Raw genomic sequence first — 18,629 nt, forward strand, 5'->3', positions numbered from 1 at the left:
TTTGGTCTGGCAGCAAGCCTTGACCTGCATGGGCTTTTGCTGAAGTATTTATAATTCTGATAAAATAATGCTGAAATTAAAGAACGAAGGAAATGCAATAACTCTTCCCCTGGTTCTTCTTATTGTGGTTTCATTCCTTTGTTTCTTGATGTAGATTCCAGAAAATTAATTGAGCATTGGGACCTAAAGAGCAATACTTTGGGGGCTGATTATTACATGCCTCAGCTGCTGTAATAAGGTATGAGTTAATGACTTTAACCACCTGAAAAGTGTAACAATTTCCCTGTAAATTCAGTGCCTGGAGTTACTTACTGCCTGGTCACTTAGTTTGTAACTCAGGAAAAAGGAGGAATTGAAAAAACAGAAACTGTTATTGCATTTAAGAAGTGTTAAACAAAAATAAGTTTGAAAATAAATCCAGATTCCTGTATTTCCTGGACGTGATTGTCCTGTACATGACATACCTGCCAGTGAGTCAGCATACTGCATTCATGTCTGACGTCTGGAAGCTGTTTCATAACTAAAGAGCAAACTGTGATCAGTCTGTAAAGTCATCCCCCTTCTGTAAAGGCAGCCAGGACTGAAGCTGGCAGCACTGCATGCTGCAATATCAGCAATAGATCAGGTTTGGCTGGTACAGAGATTTCTATGGATTTTAGTTCTGAGCACATCCCTGCTCAGCTGTGTGCATGCAGTGCCATCACTAACTTTTCCTCTCAGCTCCCCTTGCAGGAAATGAGCAAAACTCCTGTCCACTTTGAATGCTTTTCAACCCAAGATGCACACAGAAAAAAGAGCAAGGTGAAATCCAGGGCCACTGGTCTTGCTGGCAGCCTGCCTCATCTGCTTGAGGGGGCCATGCGGATTTTCTCATGTAGGCAACTGCATCTGCAAAATGCTGAGTGACCAGGCAGAGAAAATTTCAAGGTTGGACAGGACGGCCTTCCATTTGGAAGGACCAGAAAGTTTATTTTTGGATTTCAATCTCTTCAAGGCAGCGACCCGCCTTCCATCTGCATTTTTGCAATTCCTGGAGCAAGGGCCTCTGCTCTTCACTGGGAGCTGTATGTGCAGTAATAACGCTGGTGTTTATTAACAGCACTACCAACAAAAGCCGGAAGCTAACAGAGACAAAGGATGGCGAGCTGCAGCGATTTATGTTCTTTTCCCAGCTTTGTCACACAGTTGCTCTGTGACCTTGAAGAATGCGTTTAATCCCGCTCTGCTTCCAAGTTCCTCCGGAGCCGCAGGGTAGCAGTGCTGGGCGAGGGTGTCGGGGCTTTGTTTGGAAGTGCTCTGCAGCCTGCTGGGTTCCGCTGGTGGGACATGCTCAGTGTCTGTGCCGGTGGCACACTGTGAAGTGAATGGAAGTGGGTCATCCAAACAAGATGTTTTGCATTATAAAAGTGTCAGACCGAATCCCTTCTGACACCCTTCTTGGTGTTGTTTGGAGACAGGTTAGGCGAAATGAGGGAATTCCTGTCACGGCAGGAAGCGCTCCTCCGAAAGCAAAGGGAAACAGCCTCAAAGCTTTGCACAGAGCAGAAGAACCAGCCTGCACTGGCTGCACGTCGCTAGGGCTGTTCAGAGGCAGCATCTCCTCTCCTCAGAACTGCACTGATCTCCTGCCGCAGCACAGCTCTCCCGGTAGAAGCCGCTGGCCTGGACCCAGGCTGCCGCGAGGCCCTGCTAATCCCTGCTCAGCGGCCGAGGCGGTGGCTGGCCAGGCCTGTTATCTCACTGCCCGCGGGTGTGATTTACAGCCGGAGGCTGAATCCCAGCCTTGTTCTGTGAGGAACACCACCTCCTCCAGGAAGGAATGGCCGGAGCCTGGGTACTGACAGTGAGGGATTACACCACCAACAGACTTGGATGGGATACAACGCAAACCTCCTTCTTCCCGTAACAAATCTGCAGTGCTGAGGATCTCAGTTAAAAGTACCTCTGGGAGATACCGCCCTTCCTCTCCCTTGGCTTATCCTTGCTCCAAGGCCCTGCCGCACTGTGCCATAGAAAGCTGGCCAGCATTTCCTGGCGTGCAAATCTGCGCGCTTCCCAACAAACTCCTAAATCCTTCCCCCCTGCACATTTTCCCTTATTGCTTTTATTTTTCTTTTCTTAATTGCAGAAGTCCTTCGAGTCAAAACCTTTTGCTCAAAGAAACTGTACTGGAGATTCTCAGGCAGCTAGGAACTGCTGTGAGGAACGTGGGATCTAAGATCTCTGTACTGTTTATGGACAAACACATCTGACCACGTGGTGGGCAGGCCTGCCAGAAATGCAGATGTGGACATGCAATCAGATAGGTGAAACAGACACCTGCAAATCTAGTGAGTACATTTTACACCATTCAGGTGTTCAATTGCTTCTTCAGATTAGCATTAGCACGGAACTGTTCAGGTGGATGTCACTGACCCACAAATTCATCTAAGTCACAAGTAAATGCAAGATTTAACACTTGGGAACATTCTGTGATTTCATGTCAAATCTTAGTTCTTCAGATTGATGTTTGGATTACGCCCACTCAGAGACCCAGTGAAGTGCCAATATATTTAGCATGTGACATAAGGCAGGAGAGAAACAAAAGCAACAAAAGCAGCAACAGTTATCTACTTGCATACAATAAAAAACTTTCTGCATTTTGTTCAGCTTTTTCATAATGTCCTGTGTCAAAATCACTGTTGAATGGAAATGGCTTGGCAAAAGCCGTGACAAAACAGTTCCAGCATTTTATAACATTTGGCATGGCTTTCAGAGAGGTAAAATGCATGTCACAGAAGGCTTTTTCAGCTGGGGCTTATCACTGCTGGGTGCACTGGCATTTCATTTCACTGACATGCATACTATGTGCTGTTGAAATGTTACAAATTTCAATTTCACTGAGGTGTTTTTTATTGTTTTTTTGTTTTTTTTTTTTTTGAATCTAATCCCCTGGTGACGGTAAACACAGCACATGAGAGAACCCAGCTCAGAAGTTGTTTGTGCATCATTTTACATCAGCACAAACTTGTTGGATATGCTTTGCAAATAGAAGGAGGAGAAAAACTCACTGTTTTAAAAATCAATTTCTAATTGCCACATTTTTCAGTAATGACAAACAAGGATGAAATTTCAGTTTCATGATTGTAGGTAATGAATGTATTTAATCACTGTAGTTGCAGAAATAAATACCAGACTGAGAATGTGATTGACCAGACAAGAAAATCAAGATAAATGAATTGATTTATTATCTGTTGGAGTAACATTTCAGTTATTTGAGGAAGAGATGGTCCAAGTGAAATGAAGAAAGTCTACAACTTTTATATAAACAAGCCAGCTATTTCAAGAATAAGACACACTATCCCAAATCAGCTGTACTATATTTTCTTGCTTTTGCATTTGTTGCATTTCTCTCAAAATGTCTCTAAGAAAGCTGCATTAAATGCTTCTTATTATTTTTAGTAAAAATCACAAAAGAAAGAGCAAGAAAGAGAGACAATTGTGTGCACAGAAGATTCTAAGTGACTGAATTACATAGCTACAATTTTTTCCTGTAAAAGGCTATCTGGTCTGAAACTGAATAAAGCAGGTTTCCAACTTTGTTAAACCATATCATGAACAACTGATTAAACCATAGCAGCTTTATACTTGGCATACACAATCATTCTGACTGTAGAATTAAAAGAACAGAAAAAATTAGAGCTAAGTAATAGTTCAGTGATGAAGTTCTTTTGAAATTAGAGAAAGAAAAGCATTCTTCATTCACTCTTATTTAGGCAAAGCAGAATTTCAGAATTACTGAGTGAATTTTGAAATGAGTGCTCTTTCCTTTTCCAAAAGCCCTGCTTGGACTTCTTCTGCAACAGTGCTAAATGTTTTCATTGGTCAACAAGTAGATTTCTTCTCTTCATTGAAATAACAAAGCTCCTCTTCCTGGGAACTAGACAATTCCACCATATTTCAAGGTTTGAAATGTATTCAAACTTCTGACTGCTTTATCAAATCTAAGCAGATTCTCAGGCACCTTCATTTAGCAGGTTTAATTGTTACTTGACTGAGTTACAGGAGTAGTAAGTATGCAGGGTTATAGAAATCATTTGACACTTTGAACCTGGGGAGTTTCATTACCTGTTTATCACAGTGGTAGAAAGCACATGTTATAAAATTTAATTTCATGCTCCATTTGTTTTTGTGTCACTGTCTATTCCATGACATCCAGACCTGCCAGTCTCTTCTCCCTTCCCTTCCCTTCACACAAACATGTGGAAAGACAGCGACATTTGGATAGACAATTTAATCTGAACTTCTCAGCATCTGCTGAAACACTCAGAATCAACTGTAGTGTTTGGCTGCTTGTCCATCTCAATTATCAAGCAATGAGAAGGTAGCAAAGGAAGGTAGAGCATTCTCCCAGTGAGTGAAAGATATCCAGGAAATGATAGGAAGGGTTTCTTACCCCCATCCATAGCTCAGCACAGTCAACAAACATAGCCATGGTTATACTAATCAACGTACACTTAATTACTGAACCTTGCCACCTGATGTTGGCCAGTGAGATTATAGAAATTAAAGAAAAAACTCTTGTCAGAAGTTAGATGGATGTTACCCTCTGGATGGATGGATTGTCACTAAAACAAGCAGTAATTCAGGCAAAGGGACATACATCATTTTTAATTGACTAAAGCTGGTTCCTGAAAACAAGTAATGAAAGCTTAGTGCCAACTAATGAATCTGCAGTGCAACACCACTGCAGCTTTTTGGCTCGAAGTTAGTGGTTCTAAACTACAACCTAATTGTTTCAGTTCACATAATTTGAATTTATGAATAAACATATATTTTCCTTGGGGCTTTTCAGTCCTTTCCTTGTTATGACAAACAAAGTAAAACTTTTTTTAATTTTCAACTGTAGTACTTCAGCAGTGTTTTGATTGAAGCACTGCTGGTTTTCTTACTCATAATAGGAATTTCTCACGGTAACACCACTGTTACTATAAGGGTTTTGTCTGCTGTGTCTGTGATTAAAATTGCACATAGAAAATATGACTCAATGCATTGCTTTTCTTAAACTTCCTGCTGTCTCTACAAGTCGTAATTTAAATCCTGTTACCTTTATTTTGAAAACTTATCTGTCCAGAAATACAGTATACAACAACATATAATGTTCCTTTACTGGGGAAATGTTTTTATCACAATTTTAAATTAATGTTAGAGTTTTTCTAGTCCACTTTTCAAATTCAGTATTAGAAATAGAAATCATAATTCTAAAATGATAAGACTGATTTTAAGGACATAAGCTGTGACAGAGTGAGTAAGCAAATATCCAAACTTTGCCCTGTGTTGCACATTGACAGAACAAAGCTTAACCATTTAAGCTTTCAAGTCTCAAACTGTGCATTTTAATTTTCTTGGATTTTGCAGATTTTACTACAAAAATAAACAGAACATTGATTTTAGAAATCTTTTTGGGTAGGAAAAGGCTAATAGCAATTTGGGTTATGTTACTTCCCAGGTCCTCCAGAGCACACAGTGATGCTTTATAAACATCAACCGAGCCATCTGCAATCTTTTGTTCAGGCTGAGAACTCCAAAGACACAGGGAGTCTTCTTGTAAGTGTCAAGTGAGAAACTGAGCTTCAGTGAACTAAAGTCCACTCTAACTTGATCACTGAACATCATGAATGGAACTGGAGGAAAAAAAAAAGGGTGTGTAGATTTTCTTGTAGACGTAGCACGTGATAACTGGCACATACATGCTTAGTTTGATAGCTGAAACTTGGCTTGTGTGTTAGAAAAGCACAAAACTATGGGTGAGTTCATCTATTCATTTTTCATGTGACAGAGGTTGGAGATAACCTGTATGCATTAGTCATATTCCTTTATTGAAATGGTATGGACTTAGAGAAAAGTATTTGGCAATAAGGATAGCCATATGAATTAAAAATCTGTGTTGTTTGAGATGTTCTTGAACAAGACTGTGGATTTGAAAACAACATTTTTTGCTGGGAAGGCACAGTACAGAAAGAACGAGAAGCACAGGAAAGGTGGTTTTACATTGACTTTAAGATCATTTTGAGGGTCATTAAAGCAGATCTTCTGTTCTGACAGCACAGGATATCCTAAAAGTAAAATGACTGGTTTCAATTACAAATACATACTATGATTTGGTTAAAATTAGACCAAGAGAAGTTGCAGCTGCGTAAAGCAGAATAGCTGACTGCATTCCAGTCCATCTGCCAGCCTCTCCTACTTTCTTCTGGGGCTAAAAAAAATATGCAGGAGATGAGAGAAGCTGTTCAGGATAAAGAGTGACACTGTTCCTTTCATAATCAGTCATGATCAACACCACTTTACCATGGTTGTCATGGTGTGTAATACATCCTTTTTTCCATCACATTCCCAAATTGTAGGTGTGGGGTCTCCCTCATTGGAAGATCTATGGTTGGCCCAAATCTTGTGACAAGCATCAAGGAGACTCCATGCCCCAATGCTGTTTCCCACTTTCCCTTCTCTAGGCTTCAGGGATATTCCATGCTCTGCTTTACCTTCTGCTGCATCCCACCGTTACCAAAGGACTGGGCTGGGAGGTGGTGCACCTTTCTTTGTGTCTGATAGTTGCTACCATACAGTCCGATGTACAAGGCACTGTTTTGTGTACAGAGTTTTGTATGGGTAGAGAGAATCTTGGAAAGCACAGTTGAAAAAAAACATGATACTCATGTGTAGTATTCTTAAGTGTATGGGAATTATATCAGTCCCGAGCAAATCATCATCCCAAATAAAATACAGCAAGGTATTTATTTGCTGTCCTGAATATTGCTGGTGAGTCAGCTGCAGCTGCTATAGAATGGTATTATGTCATTTCGACGATCGCCTATGCCAGAAAGTCTTTTCTTGGCACATACATATATGTTTTGGACTGCTTATTCTTGATTTTTTTTTTTTAAAGTTATAATAATTTTCTTCTCGAATGACTAATTATACAGAGACTCCTTAATCTTAATCTGACCATATATATCAGGAATTACATTGAAAATAATGTGCTGTAAGTCACAGAAAAACTGTTCTTGTGTTCAAAGTGGCAAGAACAGTATCTGCAGAAGAAGATGTAGTGTGACTTGCTAGGGATGTGCAAACATCCCTCTCCCAGAGTACATATGACCCATTTTGTCCAGAAGTTGTGCTGAATCATCTCTTGCCTTTCTTTCTTTATGGAGATAATGCTTGTAGGCACACAGCTCCAGAAAGAATCAATACCTTTGCAATGCATATCAGATCTTCAAGCTTAGAGTGAAAAAAAAGGCAGCTCTCATCTGCTTCTTGGAATGGGCCCATGTCAGCCAGCTTTGAGTATTTCATACTCATTGCTGTGGAGGCTCAGAGCATCAGAGGCTTCATAATGACCATATTAAAAAATAAAATAAAATAAAATAAAAATAAAGCAATAACCACAATAAAACTAAAAAATACCCATAACACGAGGTGATCTGAAAGGATTTGGGATGAGGAGGATTTGTGTTATATCAGAGAAGAGTGCTGAAAGGAAAATAGAGAACAGGAGCAATATCAACACGGGCAGGGCTCAAATTAGAAAGTAGAAAAAAGGCTGTGAGAAGCATATATGCATGCATAATTTATAACTGAGAAGGTGGAGCTGTCAGCAACCTATGGGAAACTGCATTTTTCATAAGTTAATGTGTTTTAGTGATATTTATTTCAAGAATATTATTAAATACTATGCATTAAAGTACACATTCACGTATGACTGTGCAGTGTGCAACTGAACACAGGATAGTACTGTCAGAAATATTGTTTGAATCTTTGGAGAAGCTGTTGTTCTGCATCTGTGTTCCTCACTTAGGCTTGTCTAAAAGTCTGAAGGGATCCTTCAATTTTCTGACATCCCTGTAACTATACCAACAAACGATCAATGGTGGCAGCTGTGCACTGCCCATCAGGCACATGTATTTGCAGCAGTGTGCAACTAGCATCCTTCTGCACTCCCTGAAGAAGAAGGGTGCTAACACTCACAGCTCACCAGCAAAAGGCCTGACACCAAAAACACAGGAGAACAAACCCTGAGCAGCTGTGCAAACAAGGAGCTGACACCCAGTTTCTGTAATGGGTGCTGAACTTGGTCAGCCTGACCATGCAAGTAGGGCTGTTGTGTTCAGTACTGACAATTGGGGTAGATTGATAACTGGATGAAAATGACAGCTAGCAAGATCTATAAATACAAACTCAAATGTGCTTTTCAGACTCCTCAATCTAACACCAATACAAAAACAATGGAATCGGAGAAACCTTTTCAGCTCCCCTTTAAAACTTGATTTGACATGAAGGACCAAGGGCATACCCAGTCTTTCAGAAAAATGAAGATGCTTTCAAACATGGCTTTGTCTGAGGCAGCAAGAGCCTTTCAGTACCTTAGAAATGAATGAAAGCAGCTGTTTGCCAGCAGTTCAGGGAGAAGCCAGCCACAAAACTGGTGCCAGGCAGAAGGCTGAACACAGCTGAGACACCTCGGAATGTGGCCTCCAGTCTTGATTCAACAGGATACCTGATCAGCAGATGATAGCATTTACTGTAAACAGTTGTGGTTGTCTGCAGGAGACACTGTCTGCAAAACTGTCTACAAGAGTTAATATATTCTGTATATGTTTTGTCTCCAGACTGTGCAACATATTTTGTGAAACTCATAAAAATCTCTGGACTATACCTGGTTTATCGTGAGGGTAGCCAGCATGGGATGGGGAATGACAACCAGGCTGTGGGAACAGGTTTGAGCACTCTGAACGCCTGCCAAGATTTCAAAGGGAAAATAACAGGCAGGCTTTTCAAACTTCTGCCAGCCCCAGCTCTATCAGGTCACTCTATTTATTTTTCCTTTAATATCTTCAGTAACTTTAATAAAACTCTTCTTATAACTCACAGCTTGAAGGTATCAGGATATTAGAGGAAAAGGAAAGACAACACTAAGTAGACACCTCCTTTTTTGTCTCAAATAAAGATACGCAATCTGTGATCTCTTAAATAATTACCTGTTGTTCCATTACCTACTCCTTCTTTGCAAACCTGTTTTTGTGCTCCTGCAAACCTAGATTCTACCGAAAGATTTCCACGCTCAGTCCAGCACATAACAATAGATGAAATGCTGAAGTGGATTGATGTTGAACTTCCATTGATTACTGTAAAGTGATGTATTAAGAATTATTGATACTAATAGAAGTGAGAAGTAAGCATAGAAGGAAATCTCAAGCATAGAGGGGGAGAGGAACGTGACTTTGTGGCTGTGTATGACTCCATGACCAGATGACAGTGTGGTGCATTAATCCATTCATTTTTAAACAACTCAATCAATACCAGTACCTGCTCTTCTCCACTGTTTCAAATAAAGATGTCATAAAACAATAGTAGAATAGCTTCTGTGCTGTATCTCTATGGATACTAATGTTACACAGGAGATACAGCTTTTACTAGTTAAAGAAAAATCGTATATTTTTTTCTTCTAAGTTTAATCATAAAAGTGCAAACGCAAGAGATCCATTTCATCAAAGGTACCTTTGTGGTTACAGCACATACTGCTCCTCATAGCTCCTCTGCCCAGGGCTCTGGCTGTACTATGAAAGCACATTTGTGGGAAACAAATAATCCTGTGTTGCAAATGCATGCATTTGGAATGTGGATGGAAATTTAGGAATAGCCACAGATATCTGCAGAAATTGGACACAATGAAATCTCTGTGAATAATCCAATAATTGTTTACTCTAGCTCTTACCTTCAGCTTAGTATAATGTACAGAGTAGCACTACCAGGGGCTACTTGGTAGTAAATGACTTCTCTCTTCCGGCATACATTTGAACATACTTTTCATCTTGGATTTGTGTTTCAGTGTGAGCAATGCACTCCACAGTAGCTGATGATCCAAATGAATCTATCTTCCCACTCCTGACTACACACTGCCCAAAATTCAGCACTGCATCATACTACTGAGGTTATTATGTGTGATATGTGTCTGCTCCAAGCCACCCCAGTGCCCTGTTTCCAGCCCGTACACAGAGAAGTAGAGGCCCCACAACGCTCACAGCCTGCTTGTGATGTTAAAGCCAGGGATGATGTTCTCTCTAATGTTCAATTCATGTTACCCAGAGTACAGAAAAGAGAGCTGGGGACTGATTTTGTGGTGGCCAAAGCCAGGACTCTGGGGACATGTCAGTTGTCACCAAGTGGTTAGCACATGAGGAAGCATGATGAGGTCTTCTCCCATGTTCATCTTCCGAAGGGTATGAGGCCCGCTCCCTGTGGTCTTCTTCACCCTACTGGCCTGGAGGTGAGCAGAAGTGATTATGTGAATGCCTGTGCTGGGCTCTTGGGCTGAATTGGAGACCATCTCCCTACCCTGCTAGCATCCAGTACACCAGTACACCAGTGTCCAGACATCAGTATCCAGCATCTCTCTGCTTCACTTACAAACAAGCTGACTCTGCCCAGCATAGGGGATGTATTTTTAGTGTGCTGGAGGCAGTCTCCTAGCTACGGCTCGAAGTGCTCAGCTGGGAGGGGCTGGCAGTCCTCAGCCTGTGCAAAAAGAAGCACTGCTGATGAGTCCTGGTGTTCAGGTCAAATCCTGCCCAGGATTGCTGCTGTCTTTTTCCTTGTCTGCCCCTTAGCCTGTCTTGCAGGATTTGGTATAAATGTTGCCCAGGTATTCTGTGGGCTTCTTGTGTGCTGCTGATCTACAGGGTTAGAAACCATCTCCTGTTAAAGCACAAAGATGTACTCTGCGTGCAGAAAAGATAAAAGACCAAATATTGTTTATGTTGTATGTAATAATCTATCTCACATCTGGCAGAGTCTGACTTTCTGTGAAGATGTGAAAGAGCCTTCATTAATTCCTCTTTAAGCACAAGGCCATTAAAGAGCTATTTTAATTTCGGGCACAAATTCAGATTTTCCACTCTTTCTTAAGTTGCTTGCCGTCCTTAAATTGCTATCTGTCTCAGAAGTGTTTATGGATAATAAAATCTCTTTAAAGATTCTCCTTTGTTTTGGAAAAACCCTGGAGATAAATTATCTGGCATCTAGGGGGTGTTTTGCAGACTGCATGGTTGTCGTTTGGCTGTTACTAGGATGACTGAAAGTCAGGCAGGGTTACCTAAGCCTCCAGCTTTCTTTGTACTCCTGAAATAGGCAATGTAACTGCTGCAAAGTACAGAGCATCCATGTAGCTCAGTAAAAGTTGAGCTTTAGAGAAGACTGGCTTTTGATCAAATATTATTTGAGAGCAAAATGTCTAACTGTCATGAATTAATCAAGTTAATTTATTTTTTACCCATATCGATTCCTTTGCACTCTTTGGAAAGCCTGCACTTGCTCTACAAGAGCTAAAGGACATTTCCCTAGACTGATTTCTGAAACGCACTACATCACAACAGTGCAACTTCTTGTTCAGCTTTTTGGAAAATTCCCTGCAGGCCTGGACTTCTGTCGCTGCCATTGTTTCCATTTCCCATTTACAGTTTCATCTCATGTATGCACAGACCTCATCACCATCTATTAAAGAGCAGCGCAAACCCCAAATATGCATTATTCCAAAAATGGATGAATGGAACATAATATCAGACGGGAGATGTTTTACGTGTACCACACTTTCAAAGGTATATTTTGTTTAAATAACATAGATAGCACAGTTGTAGTGCAAGGAGCTTTTTAAAATAATTTTTCCACAATGATATCACTAAGCAGACTTTCCACACCAGTCACAAATATTCTACATCTCCAAGATAAAAAGTGCGTATTTATAGATGTAATTTACTGAAGTCTGACATTAAAAAAAAATCTACATATATATAATTAAACAAACAAAAAAATCACACAACAGAAGCTCTCTACAAAAAGGTCGGACATGTTCATGAATCTTATATAGACACTATTCGTAAGACAAAGAACAAAGATATTTCAAGGATTTTATTTTATATAAACTAGAAAGAAACAGTCTTTTCTTGTCTTTTATAAGTTTAGGAATAACTAGAAGGGAAGAAATAAAAAAGAGAAAAGAAAAAGAAGAAAAAGAGAAATAAAAGAGAAAGAAAAGAGAGAAAAAAGAAAAGAGAGAAAGAAAAAGAAGAAAAGGAAAAAGGAAATTATTCTGAGAAAGCTTGTGTACATGTTTACAGTGAAGCTCACTTGTATGTTAAGTATCATTATATCCTGTTCTGTATGCTGTTCTTTTCCATTTTGATGTAAACTATCCCATAACATTTTCACTCAAAATTGATATTTTTTCATATACACCAAAGCAATTCACTGGGAACCAATCTAAAGAACACATTAAGGTCATGGTGCTCTGGCCTATCTAATACCATATCTAATGCTCTAATCTCATATTGCTGCTTTCCTTGAGAAAGTATACTCTTAAGGTGTCTTCCACAGTCAGCTGAAGTAGAAAGTGATTTCCCTTGTGAGTAAGGAGAATTTAAAATCAAGCTTTTTGAGATTAACAGAAACATTTTGTGATACTCAAATATCCCTGCCCTTCTTGAGGCAGAAATGATGGATAAAGGCACGGAAGCTGCCACCAACTAACTTTTACCTGGACGGGGTCTTTCCAAATTATAGTATGTACACCAGAGCAAAGTAGCACATTACTGAAATGTCCCATCCAGCTGGGAGATGCTGTCATCATCAGCGGTGGCATGTAACTGAAATACATTTGGGAACACTTGAAAAGCAATGAATCATGGGCTATCGTGCATAACTATGTCACTGAATAACGTAATGTTGGCATTGAAGTGCATGTGGGCTAGTAAATATTTGCTGGAACGGATGGTCTGTAACAAGACTTTATGGGCCAAGAGACCAACTTCTTTCCCCTTGAAGTGTTCAGACTAAGGCTGGAGGTACCCCTGGGGAGCATATGGCTTTTGCCAACACACAAGTCATTATTGAATGGAACGAGATGCATGAATTTTTATGGCCTGTGCTATGAAGGAAGTTAAACTTGAAGATCTAATAGTCTTCTCCGGGTTTAAAATCCATGAAAAATATATGGTGTCATAAGATCCTTATTGCTAACAGCAAAACCTTTCCCCTTCGGTTCAAATGGCAGCAATCAATTGCTACTTGCTGGCTGTAATGTGTTGTTTACCCACCTCTAAAGCTGTGCAAGTAATCTATTATTTTACTTTGTGAATTTTCTTTTATTTTCTTTTCATACTGTCACATATATTCTTTTCCCTGAATTGTTTCTTTTATAGCTTTACTAAGCGTTGCCTCTTCTGGGAAATAACTCTATGTTTGAGGCTCAGCCCTTCAAGGTGTTGAGAGCTCTGGACCTTCGCCAAGAAAGCTCTTGAGAGAATGATCAGCTTTAGGCATACATGCAGCCCAGGCTGCAAAGCACCCTGTGTTTAGATGGAGTCCCCAAAGGACAGTGGCCACTTCACATGAAATCAATTGATATAAACTTGTGTAGCGTTGCTGCTTTGACACTTACCTATTAAATGTTCCCTTAGAATATCCCAGAATTATTAGCATAGCCATGGAGTGCTTGTTATTAACACAATATCAATTAGCTGTGGAGTGGTCTAAGGAAAAAAAAAGAAAGAAAAAGGTCCTTTAGATAATTCTGCATTTAGATTTTTTTTTTTTTCAGAAGGAAAAGTTAAAAGCTCAGACTTTGTGTGTTTATCTTCTTTTAGACATCCACAGAAATCCACATTCCAGCTAAGAGATAAAAAGATATAATGAGAACAAGAAGAGGGGAATAAAGAATGTTTGAAAAGAAACAGCAAAGCCTGGACTGATGTATTTGAGTAAGAGCTGAGGTTAGGAATTTCCATGTAGAATAAGCAAAATAAAATGTCATCTCATGGTTTAAATACTGCCAGATGATTCAATATACTTTTCACAGCATTCTTTTACCATGTGATATTCTCTTATGTTTGTTGAAGTCAGGAAATGAGAAACTGCTTGAAAGGGAAAGGTTATGCCTCGTGTCATTGTATAATATATGCCCACAAGCCTATTATATTAACAGAGCTGCTTAAGGTAATCTGGAATGGAAGATGGAGTTCATTTCTACCACAATATATTCTCACTGTGATCTGCTGACAGAAATCTGTGTATCATACACTTGTTAAATTAAGGCACGTGGGGAACAGAGCAGATGAGGAAATCCTCATTTTTTTCCTGGGTAAGCTGATAAAGGAAAAAATATATATATATATTTATATCGGGATGAAAAATCAAACTTACAAATGCTAAGTCCAACGATCTATTAACTAAGATGTAAAATGTTTAAGTAAACTAAACATCATATGTCAATATTTTCAGATTTTTATTTAGATACTAACACCTTGACATTTATAGTTTTTACGAAAACTAGCTTAATGTACTGAAATTTTATTTGAGCCAAAAGTGAGCTTCTATATATTAAAAAAACATATATCAAAATTGGATTTTTGAAGAATATTTAAAGAGACTGTGAAAATAATTTGTGAAACATGGCTATTTCTCACAAAAAAGCTGTCACCCACAATGATAAAGTAAGCGCTGCACATTTTAATTACCTTGCTGTTTACTTTCTGTGTAGTTTCCCAGCCTCTGAGGAAACTATTAAAACAAGGACAGAGAGGATTTTTTGTTCTGCCTGCACTCATAAAACTCAGATACTGTGGTCCTGTCAGATATCAGTCTATCAGGCATTCTCCTGCCTGCTGTGCCAGAGGTTCTGTTCGTAACTAGAGACAAACACAGGACATTAAAGTATTGATATTCTGCACGATGTGCTGCAGGGCTCCAATGGCAAAAAAGGATCATTCTAGCTGCATTTGTTAGTTTGCATGTTTGCCACTTATAGATGGAAAAATGCAGTGGGATTTAGTCAGTGCTGGTTCCAGTTTGGTAATAAAAGTCGTATCCTATTCATAAATCCTGTGATGACTCCAGTTATCTTGAATTTTTGCAGAAATCATGAACCCTGCTTCTAAACTAAAAAGGATTGAGATGTGCTGCCTTCTTTCTCATTTACTGGGCTTTAATGCGCAATTAAGGATTAAATGTTTATCATGCAGTTTACAGGAAGGCCCGTAAATGCGTACTCTGTTGCTCTCTGTAGTTAGCCTGAAGTGGAAAAGTGAATTGGAAGTGAAGGGCTTAAACTGGATTTTATAGCCAGCAGAGAGGCTGGCCTGACTCACAGATGCAAGTGTTTGTAAGCAGTCCATTTCTCAGCAAACACTGCTAACACAGCCCCTCTTTCACCCCACTGACATCCTTGCCTCAGTGCTGTTATAGCTGTGGAGGCAGAGGCCAGCTCATGGCTGCTACTCGTGTGCTCTCCATCCCTCACCATAGGCACTGTGGCCTGCTCAGCCCCTGCATGCCACAGCTTGGCCTGTCCCTTCACCCTGCCATGGCCAGGGGGCCTGGGCCTTCCCCACTACAGCTGAAGTGCCCCTGTGCCACCCCCTTTCCATACACACATGAAAATCTTTTCCTGTGGAGTATCAGGACAAGCTAGCTCAGCTGCTTTCTATGGGAAGGCCCATACTCAGCTGCAGGAGCCAAGAAGAGCTAGCTGTTCCAAAGAACATTTTCAGCTCATACAGTCTGTGTCATGTTTCTGAGGGACCTGGAAATATGCAGTTGCATTCTTGCAGCTCTCCCATTATAGAATCAGCTCTGGTAGTTGGGACAAGAAGCAGGGCCTTCTTACTAGTCTTTGATCTCCTACAGGACTAAGCTGTGGTCTCCTTTGTGTTCTTCATTCAAAATACTGGTGAAGATATCAAACTCCACAGTTTCTTTTAAGCTGAGGATTACAAATAATTTACTAAAAATCTTGTAAATAATCATAATTTATTACATTTTTCTGAGATGACAGAAAAAGGAAGGGACCTTCAAAGGCATGAAGTGTGAGTTCATTTCCATGATCTTTTGACCATAAAATAAGAATGCATATGTGAAACTGTTGCATCCAATCTATCCTCTGCTGGCTGCCCACTGATTAATGAAAGCACATAAATTACTCAGCATCAGAAGACTGTATGGCCTCAAGTCAGCAAGGCAAATAAGTACATGCCTAATTTTAAGCAGATGAGTTGTTTTAAGTGAAAGGGATTTCATGAAAAATTAGAAATAAGCATTCTCTACAAAAAACTAAGCCATATACATTGTTTCCAGATGAGCCTCCTTACAGAATCAAAACATCTTGCCATCTGAATATACTGATGTGCTATAGTCCATCCCAGCTAGGCCTACTATAGTTGACTTTTCACCAGAAATAAGGAACGCCTCAAGAACAGTGAAACTGTTCTCTGAGGATGGAAGAAGCCAGACTTGCCTACAAGTATGTCCACAGGTTTCACAAATTTCTATTCTGGAGATCAGCAAAGCAGCACTGGAAGCAGAATTTATTTAGTTTTGCAAAGTATTTGATTTCTTCAGCCTGTGTTTCAAAAAACTCCTTTTGAGTATTCCTGTCAAAGTCCTGTATTAAAATTTTACTTCTCCTGTCAAAGGCAATAATTCATGTGGTAGCAAGTGACAAGCATTGCCTTATAAATGACATTGTGAAAATATGTAGACAACATCCTACTTTCCTCAAATTGGGCATGCTAAGGATAACAGCTGCTGCCTTTCTAGCTTGGGAAGCAGGTGTTTGACCACCTACAATCAGGATGTTTTCTCCTTGAATGAAAATCAAGCAGGTTTACTCAGTGATGCCAAAGTAGTGAGGCAATGCAGCAGTCCAAAAAATTAAAATGCTGACAGTCTTCCTCTTACTGCATAACTTGGTTCAATGCCATGGAAAAATACAACAAATTAATAAAAATGGAACAAAGAGTTTTGTCTCTATATGCTGTACAGGCTTTATGAAGCCACCTTTCTTGTTCTGCTGTTTATTCATTTTATGACACCCTGGGAAGATCTATACTGTGAATAATTAACCTGAGGAATCTTGGGAGCGTGACATCTTTGAAGAAATGCAAATGCTTCTGTGCTTCTCAGTTTAATGGAATATATTGAAATGTTCTTATTGGTCCACTGACTGAGCTGGATTGCCCCAAACCTTTAATTCTGAGTAACATAAATATATGATTTGGGGAAAAAAAAAAAAAAAAAGAAAAAAAAAAGTTATTAAAAAATGGTTAAAAATAAAATTTCACAATGGGAAAACAGAAAATGAAATCTCCTGCTTCAGTGAAGCAATAGAAAGCTGATAGAGGGAAATACAAAAGAGAAGCAGGAAGAAGTGGATAGGCAGAGTCCAACAGCTGGATCAAGAATACGCAGAGTGTTTTCTAGATTGAGCTGAGGTGGGAACTAAAATGTGTTCCTCCATGGCTGAAACTCAGGCAGAGGCTGGGGCTCAGGAGGAGGACTTATGGAGCTGCTTTCACATATTTTCTGTCTGGAGAGGAAAGATACTCATTCAAGACCTGCAGCTTTATATTCTGGAAGCTGAAAGAATATCAAAATAGAATGTACAGTCAGTGCAGAGAGTACTGGTGTTTGAAGAAATGGCTGTAAACCTTTCAGAATTTGCTAAGGAAATTAGCAGGAAATTAAAAAAAAACAAAACAAAACCAAAAACAAAAACCAAAACCCTCCTCTAGTTCTATTTCCACCTTTCATGGCATTGTATTGTATTATTCAGTTTCAGTACAAAGGAATCATGGATTAAGTAATGAAAAAGGCAGTTCTCGAAATATCAAAGAAAAAAAGCCCTTTCTCGAGAGCAGACAACCTGAAAGAACATTTCATATTGGTTCAGGTGCTTAGAGGAACTTCTTGCTTCACATAATTAAATCTACAAAGATCTCAACCACTTCATGTTTAAAATAACTTTCAGCATCCAGCACAGAGAGATGTGGTTTAATGTAAGGCTGAACCAATGCTCCTTAAAAGCAGGGGGTTTCTCTTTACCATTAACAACTCACATTTTTGCCGGTATTTGTGTTAGCACTTCAAAAATTGTGCTACTGTTCTAGCAGTGGTGTAACTGAAAATAAGGGAAAGCTGAGGATTTACAAGTATTAGAGGTGAGTTGCCTAAAATACTTTCCTCACCCTGTCCATTAAGGGGACCCACTGAACTTGTCTAACATGTGGCATCCGTGACTCAACACTAGCTCCGGTTAAAATAAACAGTGTTCTCCTAAAAGATGAGTCAGAGGAAAATGGCAGCTGGGAAGTTGCTTCTCAAGGATAAAACTTGCATCTGCTCAGTGTGACACTTTTCTCCTGACTGCTATTTTGCATGGCCATCTGGTATGAATCTGTTCCAACCACATACACTTTCTGAGCGATTGCTCTGTATATCTCCAGTACTTTGGAGGCAGAGGCTCTATGAGCCAGTGTAGATATGAACTGGGAAGCAAGCCTAACCATATTGCAGTTGGACATCACTGCATCTCCAAAGCAGCCAAGAGAACTGGCTGAAAAAGTAGTTTCTGATACACCAGATGCTGTTGCAAGCAAGCCCTGCAGAGCTTGTTATATTCCTTTAGAAAGCTTGTTTCTATCTTCCTGTGACGGGCAGGCACAGACAGAGGTATGGCCAATGTAAGTTGCAGCTCCACTGTATGAGAGATTGCACATACAGTGTTGTGCTCCTTGAAAACGAGGTGTTTCTTCTTTATAACAAGC

The sequence above is a fragment of the Lagopus leucura genome, unplaced genomic scaffold, assembly GCF_019238085.1.
Source record: "Lagopus leucura isolate 7727_CA_CO unplaced genomic scaffold, USGS_WTPT01 Super-Scaffold_100008, whole genome shotgun sequence".
In the NCBI taxonomy this organism is placed as follows: Eukaryota; Metazoa; Chordata; class Aves; order Galliformes; family Phasianidae; genus Lagopus; species Lagopus leucura.